The sequence below is a fragment of the Ranitomeya variabilis genome, chromosome 3, assembly GCF_051348905.1.
Source record: "Ranitomeya variabilis isolate aRanVar5 chromosome 3, aRanVar5.hap1, whole genome shotgun sequence".
Taxonomy (NCBI): domain Eukaryota; kingdom Metazoa; phylum Chordata; class Amphibia; order Anura; family Dendrobatidae; genus Ranitomeya; species Ranitomeya variabilis.
In genome coordinates, this window is record NC_135234.1 from 658719819 (window position 1) to 658730175 (window position 10357).

Here is a 10357-nt window from a genome sequence, read left to right on the forward strand (position 1 = left end):
AGCTGACATGTGCCCCTAGCAGTCACGGGTGGAATCGTGATCCACCTGCGGCTGTTAACATGTTAAATGCCACTGTCAATCTCTGAGCGCGTCACAAACCATCGGCGCATATGTCACATGTTCATGGGTTGCCGATGGGTTGGCATTGATGGCTAGCTATGAGCGCCGCCTAGTGGCCGGCGCTCATAGTTGATGAGGATTTAGCTGCAGCCCTGCTATGTGTAGTACAGACGATCGGAAGATCACAGCTTCTATTCTCCCATGTAGACTATTGAAGCCAGTAAAAAAAAAAAGCTTTTAAAAGTATTTAATTTTTTTTAAATATAAATATATAAATGTAAAGATTATATCTACACTAGAATGGTATCAATAAAAATGTCAGCGCAGCACGCAAAAAAATAAGCTCTCAACCAGCCCTTAACAAAAAGTTAAGCAGTATTTAAGAGACAAGCTGTAAGAATAGAAGATCAGAATATGGAGAACGTGTGCAGCGTTTATCCTCTAAAACAAATATTCTTTCTAAGTAATGTGAGAAACAAACTAAACTGTGTCTTCTTTACACAATAAATATCACTTCAATAAACCACAGTGCCAAATAATATATGAAATAACATAGGTTTTTAGGGTGTGTTTCTGATACCTGGCTGTGTACTCAACACACATCATCTGCCTTTAACCAACAAGTTTACTTCTATAAAATTGGATTTAGCATATTAAAAATCACTTTAGAAACATTTTAAAGGCCCCTAAACAAGACCAAGTGCAATTTGTCCTCTATCTAATATGTAGATATTTGTTCTCACAGTTGTGCAGAGAATGGTAGTTCTCTGTGGAAACCTTAATCTAACCCTTGTCCCAACTCTGGATAACTCCACAGAGAAAGACTCACTATCTTTCTTTCAACAATCTTTTTATTGAGGGAAAATATAACAGATGAACAGAAAAGAAAAAAACATTATATCCAGTAGACATGAAGGGAGAAAACATTAAGAGGAGTCACACATAATTGGTTATTGGGAACAAACTCTAAAACGGAACCTCAACAGGGAACCCTTAGTAAGGCCAAATACAATAAACAAGAGGCGTGTTAGGTGACTCGGATATGATCATTAGGTCAAGATGTATGGAAGAAATGAGAATAGATAGATGAAAAGAGAGAGATGGGAGGAGAAAGTAGAGAAGGGAAAACAAGAGGTGGAGAGAAGAGAGAGAATCTGGTAAGAGGAGGGATCCGATGAAGAGCCATCCGGGAAAAGAGTGATTATTGGATAGGTCTATTAATTAGACGCCACCAGTGTCTAAAATTTCATGTGGGAACCCAGGGCTGGATCGGAATTGGATCCATGGTTCCCATATATTACGAAAGGAATTGAGTGATTCTTGTGTGCTGGCTACCAATTCTGCTATATGATATAGCAAGTCAGTTTTCTCAAGAACTTGTTTTTTTAGTGGAGGTGAAAGACTCACTATTATACTCAGCAATTAAGATGGTGACACGTACCTTTCTTCAGCTTCAATTATGTGATCCATGGCACCTTTCGCATTCATCTGCTAGAGACTACTCCTTTTTTTTCTTATTCTCACAACACATGTAGTCGAATCGATTATATGTTGGTGCAGCATCATGCATTATCATAGCAACCAGAAACAGATATTGTCAGCATCCTTTGATCGGATCATGCCCCTGTGTTTTGTTCTCTTTCTATCTCATCACTCTCCAAACCAATCTGGTCTTGGAAGTTAAACTTTTTTTTATTAGACCCAATATGCACTCAAAATATAATAAACATTGTCAAAAATTTCACGCAAAATCACAACACAGATGTCACATCACAAACAATAAAATGGGAAGACCTAAAATTTACACTTAGAGAATGTTTTATTAGACAAGGTTCATGCTTTTGGGAAACTAAACATACTGAAAAGGAACGTGTTTCAATAACCGTTTATTTCTGTTACATTCTGTCCTTTCTTTTCTGTAAATTCGTATGGGAAAACATCTAAGCTCAGAGACCCTAATTAGAACCAACCTAGGTCTTCGAGACTGTAGGAAACAATTTATAGCAGTGTTACATACTCGAGTCTTAGACTTTTTCCATAACTCCCTGAAGTCCCACGCCATCACACCCACCACTTCTCCATTTGCAAAAAAACACTTAATTTTATTACCTTGGCTTATCTTTAGGAGGCATCATCCCATCTTTCCCATCCACAAATGTCCTGCTGTAACATATCTTAAAGGGAACCTGTCACCCCCCCCCAGTCGTTTCAAACTAAAAGAGCCACCTTGTGCAGCAGTAATGCTGCATTCTGACAAGGTGGCTCTTTTAGTTCTGGGTGCTGTAACTAGGGAAATAATCAGTTTTATAATTTGTCCGAAGTACCTGGTCCTCAGTCAAGTGGGCCGGCGTTTCCCCCCTGCTTCAGACAGCACACAGCTGTCACTCACATCTTCTTGGCGCCGGGCGCCTTCTCCTCCTCACCGCTGTTTTCAAAAGTAGCCGGCGCCTGCGCTCTTTTCCCCTGCCTGATGCAGGCGCAGTGAGCGCTGCCCGTCTTTCCTCATATGCAGTCCAGCTGACTGCGCCTGCGCGACCGCCCTGCTTGTGAATCCCAGCCCCGCAATGTGAATAAATCATAAGTCACTGCGGGGCTGGGAATCACAAGCAGGGCGGCCGCGCAGGCGCAGTCAGCTGGACTGCATATGAGGAAAGACGGGCTCACTGCGCCTGCACCAGGCAGGGGATAAGAGCGCAGGCGCCGGCTACTTTTGAAAACAGCGGTGAGGAGGAGGCGGCGCCCGGCGCCAAGAAGATGTGAGCGACAGCTGTGTGCTGTCTGAAGCAGGGGGGAAACGCCGGCCTACATGACTGAGGACCAGGTATTTCGGACAAATTATAAAACTGATTATTTCTCTAGTTACAGCACCCAGAACTAAAAGAGCCACCTTGTCAGAATGCAGCATTACTGCTCCTCTTCCTTGCTGCTGTCACGGCTCCTGCGCAGGCGTAATTCTCTGCCCTGTTGAGGGCAGAACAAAGTACTGCAGTGCGCAGGTGTCGGGAAAGCTCAGAGAGGTCCGGCTCCTGCGCAGTGCAGTACTTTACGCTGCCCTCAACAGGGCAAATCAGTACACCTGCACAGAAGCCTCAACAGAAGCAAGGAGGATGACGACATCATATGAACATGGGAGGCGCCGGACCCGGACCTGTGACGCCCATTGGACCGGACCGCACCGGACCGCCCCTGGGTGAGTATAATCTAACTTGGTTTTCTTATCTTTCAGGTTACATCAGAGGCTTATCTACAGCATTACAGAATGCTGTAGATAAGCCCCTAATGACGGTGGCCGCAGTTTATAGGGCCAAAATTAGGTGACAGATTCCCTTTAACACTCTTAGTTCAGTCATTCATTTGTAATCCTGCCTGATGAAGGAGCCACTGTACTCTGAAAACTTGCACATATATTTTTTTCTGGTTAGCCAATAAAGGTATCCCTCCTAGACTACTTTTGTCTGCTATGAGCATAACAGTATTTACATCGATTTTTCTGGCTAACACCATACCACAATTTTATTCTTATTGTACATCATAAATCTCTGAAAAAAACTCTGGGATCAGATGTCTCAATATATGTGATTAAGGGCCCTCACCATTCTACCCTCGTCCTCCAGGATCCATGACTTTTCTCTCAGAACTACATGTACCTAATTTACAACATATCAAACCATTTTCGCCGGGTGATTCAGCAATTTATTAAGCTGTAATAAATATGAACCCATTAATGTCACGCATTTCCTGTTGAAGAAATCTCTGTTTCCTTTAGACAGATTATTTAATAGCAACTTAACACCACCAAGAGCAGTATTTGATCATATGCACTTTTAACACTTTTTTTTCTCTGTTAAGAAAGACATACATTTACAAGGAGACCTTTCAGATTTTGAAAGCCAATGAGTGTTGTCCTCCCCTCCCACACACTCCATACTCTTGCTTTTTGGATATCTCATCAATCAAGCATCAACAGGATATCCTCCCGCTTCACCTGGGAAAATGAACTTGACAAATCACTTGACGAATCACAATGGTATAAGCGATTTACGCTTCTCCATAAAGCCTCAATTGCGAACAAAGCCCAAGAGACATCTTTATTACATCGTTGGTATCCCAATGTTGGAAGCGTATGAGAACAGAAGGGCAGATGACTCATATACGGTGGTGCTGCCCACCAGCACAGCAATTTTGGGCTTAAAGGGGTTGTCCGGTCCAAATCGATAAAAAATAGCAGGGAGGCTTCCGGCATATTGTTGATTGGTATCTATGTCATCCTTTGGGCAAGTGTAAGGACTTAAAGGGGTTGTCCAGTCCAAATCAATAAGTTTAAAGTCACTCTGTGTGACTCCAGACTTATGAATCCCCCCAGTGCATGCATTGTGTGCTGCGGGGGGTTCGCCTGTTTCTGACTCGGGACTGGAGGGTATTTGTGTGTTATATATTCTCTCGGCCAGTGGGTGCAGCCTCCCTTCCATTCACTTGTACAAGTGTATAGACCAAGACCACACCCACTAGACGGGCCTTGCCCAGGAATATGTATAACTATATAGCAGTCAACAATATGCCGGAAGCCTTACTGCTATTTTTCATTCAGTTAAGCATTCCCAAATATAAAAAATCACTTGAGAGTTGCTTGATTCAGGCAGCAAAAAACATAATTCCCCATCACTGGAAAAGTAGTAATTCTCCCACCCATGAAGGATGCTTTTCCAAAATGTCCCCTCTTAGTAGAATGGAGGAACTTATAGCCTCCACCCAAGTCACTAAAGAGAGATGTTATAAAATATAGAGGATAGAATTTCAAAAAACAGACTCATATCACCTTTCAACTTCAACTTTTCAACTTCTCATTTCACCTTTCACTTAATGCTTTTTTGCTGCATTTTTCCCTTTTTTTTTTTAAAGCGTTTTTGGTGTGCCTTTTTTTTGTGAAGAAATGCAGGGATTCCACACTAAAAAATACAATTATGTTTTTTACTTGTGTTTTGTTACGGACTCCACATTGAAGCCTGTAGGTAAAACCTGCTCCGTATTGCAGTTACTATAAGTGCACAGTAGGTATCAGTTTTCATAAAATCACATTCACTTTGCTTGAACAATACGCGGGACTGTAGCCTAACACACAAGTTTTAAGTTACTGAAACAAAGTGCATCAAAAGTGAAATAATGTTCCATCATATTGTTACATTTGATTGACATAACTGGACAGCCTCCAAGAAATACCACTTACAAGCGATGCAATATATGGCCTAATTAAATGAGAATAATGTTTTATACTCTCCATTCTGCCTTTCAGCTCTTTTCAGGTAAATGGAGCAAAGCAGTGATACCACTCACTGTCTATTGAGAGGAGTGTCACAGAGGAGCCACTTGCTTTCTGTTTTAGCAATGTTGGCAGGAGGCAGAGTTTGCTAGATGATGCCACACAGTCCAACTTCCCTCTGTCCATCTGCTTTATATTATATGGCTCACTGGTGGACACAGACAGGAGAGGAACAAAATATGGGCTCTTTGCAGTCCAATAGTTCATCATGTACAATTCCACCTACGTTGGAGGTTGAAATGGGCTCCCTTACCCAATGGGCTCCTGATATGGCTAGTTTTGAGGAAGAGGAATAGCAATGTACTGTCTGTACTGGCCGTCTTATTGCAGTCTGTGTCATACAAAGCCTGAGCCAGCAGTCTTCAAGTAATCAAGAACTAGTTCATAGAATCAGAGAATGTTAGAGTTGGAAGGGACCTCGAGGGTCATCGTGTCCAACCCCCTGCTCAACGCAGGATTCACTAACCCATCTCAGACAGATGTCTGTCCAGCCTCTGTTTGAAGACTTCCATTGATAGTGATACTTAGTGATACTTAGATCTGGTATGGCTGTGGATCTCCATGGAAGAGTCCTTCTCTCAATCCTATGTGGTGAAGTCACTGATCCATCACAAGATTTCATATCTGTTCACTATTTCCTCTCAGTGTAAGAATTCTAGATTGCTTATTTTGCCTGTTGTAACTTTTTATAACTGTTTCTAAAATTACAATAATTTCTTTTTGCTGTGCACATCAAAGAGCAGAATCTTGTAATCAGAACGCAATCTTACTGTAGTACGTACCTTAGGAGCTGTTCAAGAGCAGGATAAGTCTTGCCTTAATTGTTCCGGGATTTCTGAGAATTTTCAATAGCGAGGTTAATGCTTACATAGCTTAAGGCGTTTCCTTACTCTTGACTTTCCAGTTTAACTACATGTGCAATTTGGAGCACTCCATGATTGAGGTTAGTCATTTCATTCATTAGAATAATAATCCATAAAATGCAATAAAAATGAGTCATGTACTTAACAGAGCTGGACTGGAACTGAAAATCAGCCCTGACATTGGAGAACACACAGGTCCAACAGCTTTGCAATGAATGTGAAAAAGATTTGTGCATTTCTGGATTTCCATTGAACCAAGTATATACATCCCATTTATAGAATACTAACTGCGGTAAAGTAGAGTGACACTCTGCTAAATGTAAATGGTTGCATTGCGGTTATATTGATAACCTATCCTTTAGATAGATAAGCAATATCAGATCGGTGAGGATTTCACGCCCGGCAGTGCCACCAATCAACAATACTCAGTGTCAGTGGTGGCCAGATACTGGCAGATGTTGAGATGAAAAGCACAGCTCCATCAGCCGTGTAGTGGTCACTGCCGGGTGCTGCACATCTTGCCCTATTCGAATACATAGTGGTGGATCTGCAGTGGCCAACAATGGCCACTACACAGTTGATGGAGCTCTGCTTTTCAGCTCGTCAACTGCTAACATACAGCCGCTGTCACAACCGAGAACAGCTGATCCATGGGCTGGTCAGAAGTCAGACTGCCACCAATTTGATATATTTCTATTAAGGCAATCAATATAATAGAGGAACAACCTTTTAATTGCACAATTTAGATTGTTCCTAATGGGAAGCAGGACCATATTTGTAAGGCTGTGTTCACATGTTGCTGCCTACTATGTTTATTCATACTTGTTTTTTTAGCAGTAAGCTGAGCCATACCATCAGATAGACCAATAGAACACTCTTTCTGCCACTGTCTTCATCCCACTAAAATCAAGCACTTGTTGATTAAAAAAATGGCTCTTAGAATATGAAAAAATATTTATATATATATATATACGGTAAATGTTTTTTGAAAAATAGAATTCTATCATAAAAAGTTTTGAAAGTGTCCAAAAAGACCAAATCTAACACTGACCCCCCTCCCAAGATGGACTTACTGTTTTTTTTTAGATACTTTGACTCTTGAAGAATGGAATAAAATGCAATCATGTACCCCAAAATAGTAATAATAATAAAACTATGACTTGTCTTGGGAGAAGAATCAATATAACAAAAACTCAGTATTACAATAGAATTTTTTTTTTAAATAATAAAAATGTGTATTCTATTACAAAAAGGTATTTTAATTTAATTGTTTATATAGTCATTTATTTTGAGCTGGTTATATTGATATCATTAGTTGAATTCAGTGTCAGTCTTTACTGCTATTAATGGAATTATATTCCTTATTTCATATATGTATAATTTAATTAGCAATTTGCAGTTCCATGTAAAATGACTGTTTCAGTACATTGACAAATATTATACTATGGAGTGGGAGGTCACTAGACTTTGATTGTTTGTTTATATATTACCCTTTTCTGATTCTGTTTGGTCTCTTACTCGCGTAGCAGTAAATATAATATCTCTATAGGATAGATTGGTGCCCCCCTACTAGGCACTCTGTTATAGCTTATATGTTAAAGTAATGTTAGTCCGAATTAATATGAATAACATCGACTTAAAGTGCATTAACCCTATATACAGACACCATTTGATAATTGATCTCAAATAATGTAGCAAAAACCTGGTGCCAGATTCCCTTTAACTTCTTTTTTTATTTTCCATTTTTGCACTTAATTTTTCTATCCTCTTCTTCCAAGGGGAAGAACTTTGAGTTGTACTTGATGCAATTCTGTCATTGTTTTTTTTCATTAATTTTATTTACAGCTTCATTATATGGTAACAATGCCCTTGCATTGTGATTCTACAGGTCAGTACGATTACATTGACACCAAACATACAGGGTTTTTTTTGTTTAAGTTGTGAAAAAAATTAGAAATTTTATTTTTTGCCCATGTCCCAATATTCTGAGAGCCATAATATTTTCAGTTTTCGGTTGATGGGGCTGTGTGAGGGATGTTTTATTGATACCAATTTGGGATAGATACGATGTTTTGATCGTATTGAATTCCTTTAAAAAGCACAAGGGTCTACAGCAGACCTCTGTGTATCGTGGCAATCCATCGGCGCCTCGCTGCCACATCGGAGGTGTGCCGATGGGTGGTTAGAAAAGCGCTCTCCCATGAGGTGTGCTGTAAATGCTCTCGTCACAGATTGTCTGTGGCATTTAACAAGATAACAGCCGCAGGTGGAGCTCTGCTCCATGCATGTCTATTAGGGGCAGATGATTGCTGAGTAATACAGTCATCATTTGCCAGCAAAGATACAAGCTCAGTCCCTGTGCCCACATCAATGTAATTAAGCCAGCATATGACACGTCTGTACGTCGTATGTCGGTAAGGGGTTAAAGTGAAGCGGTTTCATGCCTTTAGTTTTACCTGCAGTCCTATGGTAGTAGCTGTGCCATATGACAAAATCTGCTCTGTAACAGCTGTATACTGATCAAAAAAGGCTCCAAATACATGTACGTATTAGGCTTCTTTCACACTTGCGTCGGTACATGGCCGTCGCTAAGCGTCGGTGCAACGTAATGACGCACGTTGTGAAAATTTTGCAGTCCGGGGAGGTGGGGGCGGAGTTCCAGCCACGCATACGCGGTAGGAAATGGCGGACGCGACGTACGAAAAAACGTTCCCTTGAACGTTTTTTCATGCCGACGGTCCGCCAAAAGACGACGGATCCAGTGCACGACAGACGCGACTTATGGCCATGCGTCGCGATCCGTCGGCAATACAAGTCTATGGGCAAAAGACACATCCTGCGGGCACATTTGCAGGATTCGTTTTTTTCCCCAAAACGACGCATTGCGACAGATTCCAAACGACGCAAGTGTGAAAGTAGCCTCAAGGTGAATGTGTAAATGCATCTGTCCCTTGGGAAGTCTACATTATTCACGTGATATATTGTACGTTATAAGGTGCACTGAAGGGATAGCAATATCAGGAGAAAGGAAACATATACCCCAACCAGCCGGTCCTCTATTTCTTCTACATGCCAACATTTTTGTCCAGACTTGATGGTCTGTGAATTATTTGTGCCGCTCCTGTACATTTAAAAGGTTTATGTCCGCACCCTGTAATAAATTGTGAAGGTGGATTTATGGTGAAAAGGCTGAAAATAATGGCACATCTGCTTTCCTGTTATTTGCTTCCTCTGTTGGATGTGCTGTAGTTTATTCTCGCTCAGCTCACAAAACAAGTTCATTAACTAAGAATTTGTACAGAAATTTACACCTAAAGCACCAGACACGTACGTACCAAACTTCAGGCACCTGATCACAAGCATTCAAGTGCAGAGTTAATTGCCTGCTACTGTAGGTGATGAATTGCCAAAATGAAAAATTTGGCTTTAACCCCTTAGTGACCGAACCAATTTTGACCTTAATGACCAAGCCAAATTTTGCAATTCTGACCACTTTCACTTTATGAAGTTATAGCTCTGGAACTCTTCAACGAATCCCACTGTCCCAATGTTTTTTTGTGACATATTGTACTTCATGTTTGTGGTAAAATTTCTTCGATATGACTTTCATTTATTTATGAAAAAAATGGAAATTTGGCAAAAATTTAGAAAATGTTGCAATTTTTTGAAACATTTAATTTTGTGCCTTTAAATCAGAGAGTCATATTACACAGGATAGTTAATACATAACATTTCCTACATGTCAACTTTACATCAGCACAATTTTGGAAGCATAATTTTTTTTTGTTAGGATGCCATAAGGGTTAAAAGTTGGCCAGCGATTGCTCATTTACAAAATCTAGAATTTTACAATTTACAAAATCTATTTTTAGGTACAACATCACATTTTAAGTGACTTTGAGGGGCCTATATGAAAGAAAATACACCAAAGTGACATCATTCTAAAAACTGCACCCCTCAAGGTGCTCAAAATCACATTCAAGAAGTTTATTAACCCTCCAGGTGCTTCACAAGAACTAAAGCAATATGGAAGGAAAAAATGAACATTTTACTTTTTTCACAAAAAATTACTTCAGATCCAAACTTTTTTATTTTTACAAGGGTATCAGGAGAAAAT

At 40.3% G+C, this 10357-nt stretch overlaps 1 protein-coding gene across 1 annotated transcript in view; it reads right to left on the minus strand.

Moving 5' to 3' along the window:
• The window catches only part of SMAGP (small cell adhesion glycoprotein), a 64606-nt gene extending 58408 nt beyond the window's left edge, over positions 1-6198 (minus strand). The window contains exon 1 of the mRNA XM_077297822.1: positions 6160-6198. The gene's annotated coding sequence lies outside the window, so the exon portion shown is untranslated. The remainder of the gene's footprint in view (positions 1-6159) is intronic.
• Positions 6199-10357: the final 4159 nt, after the last annotated feature.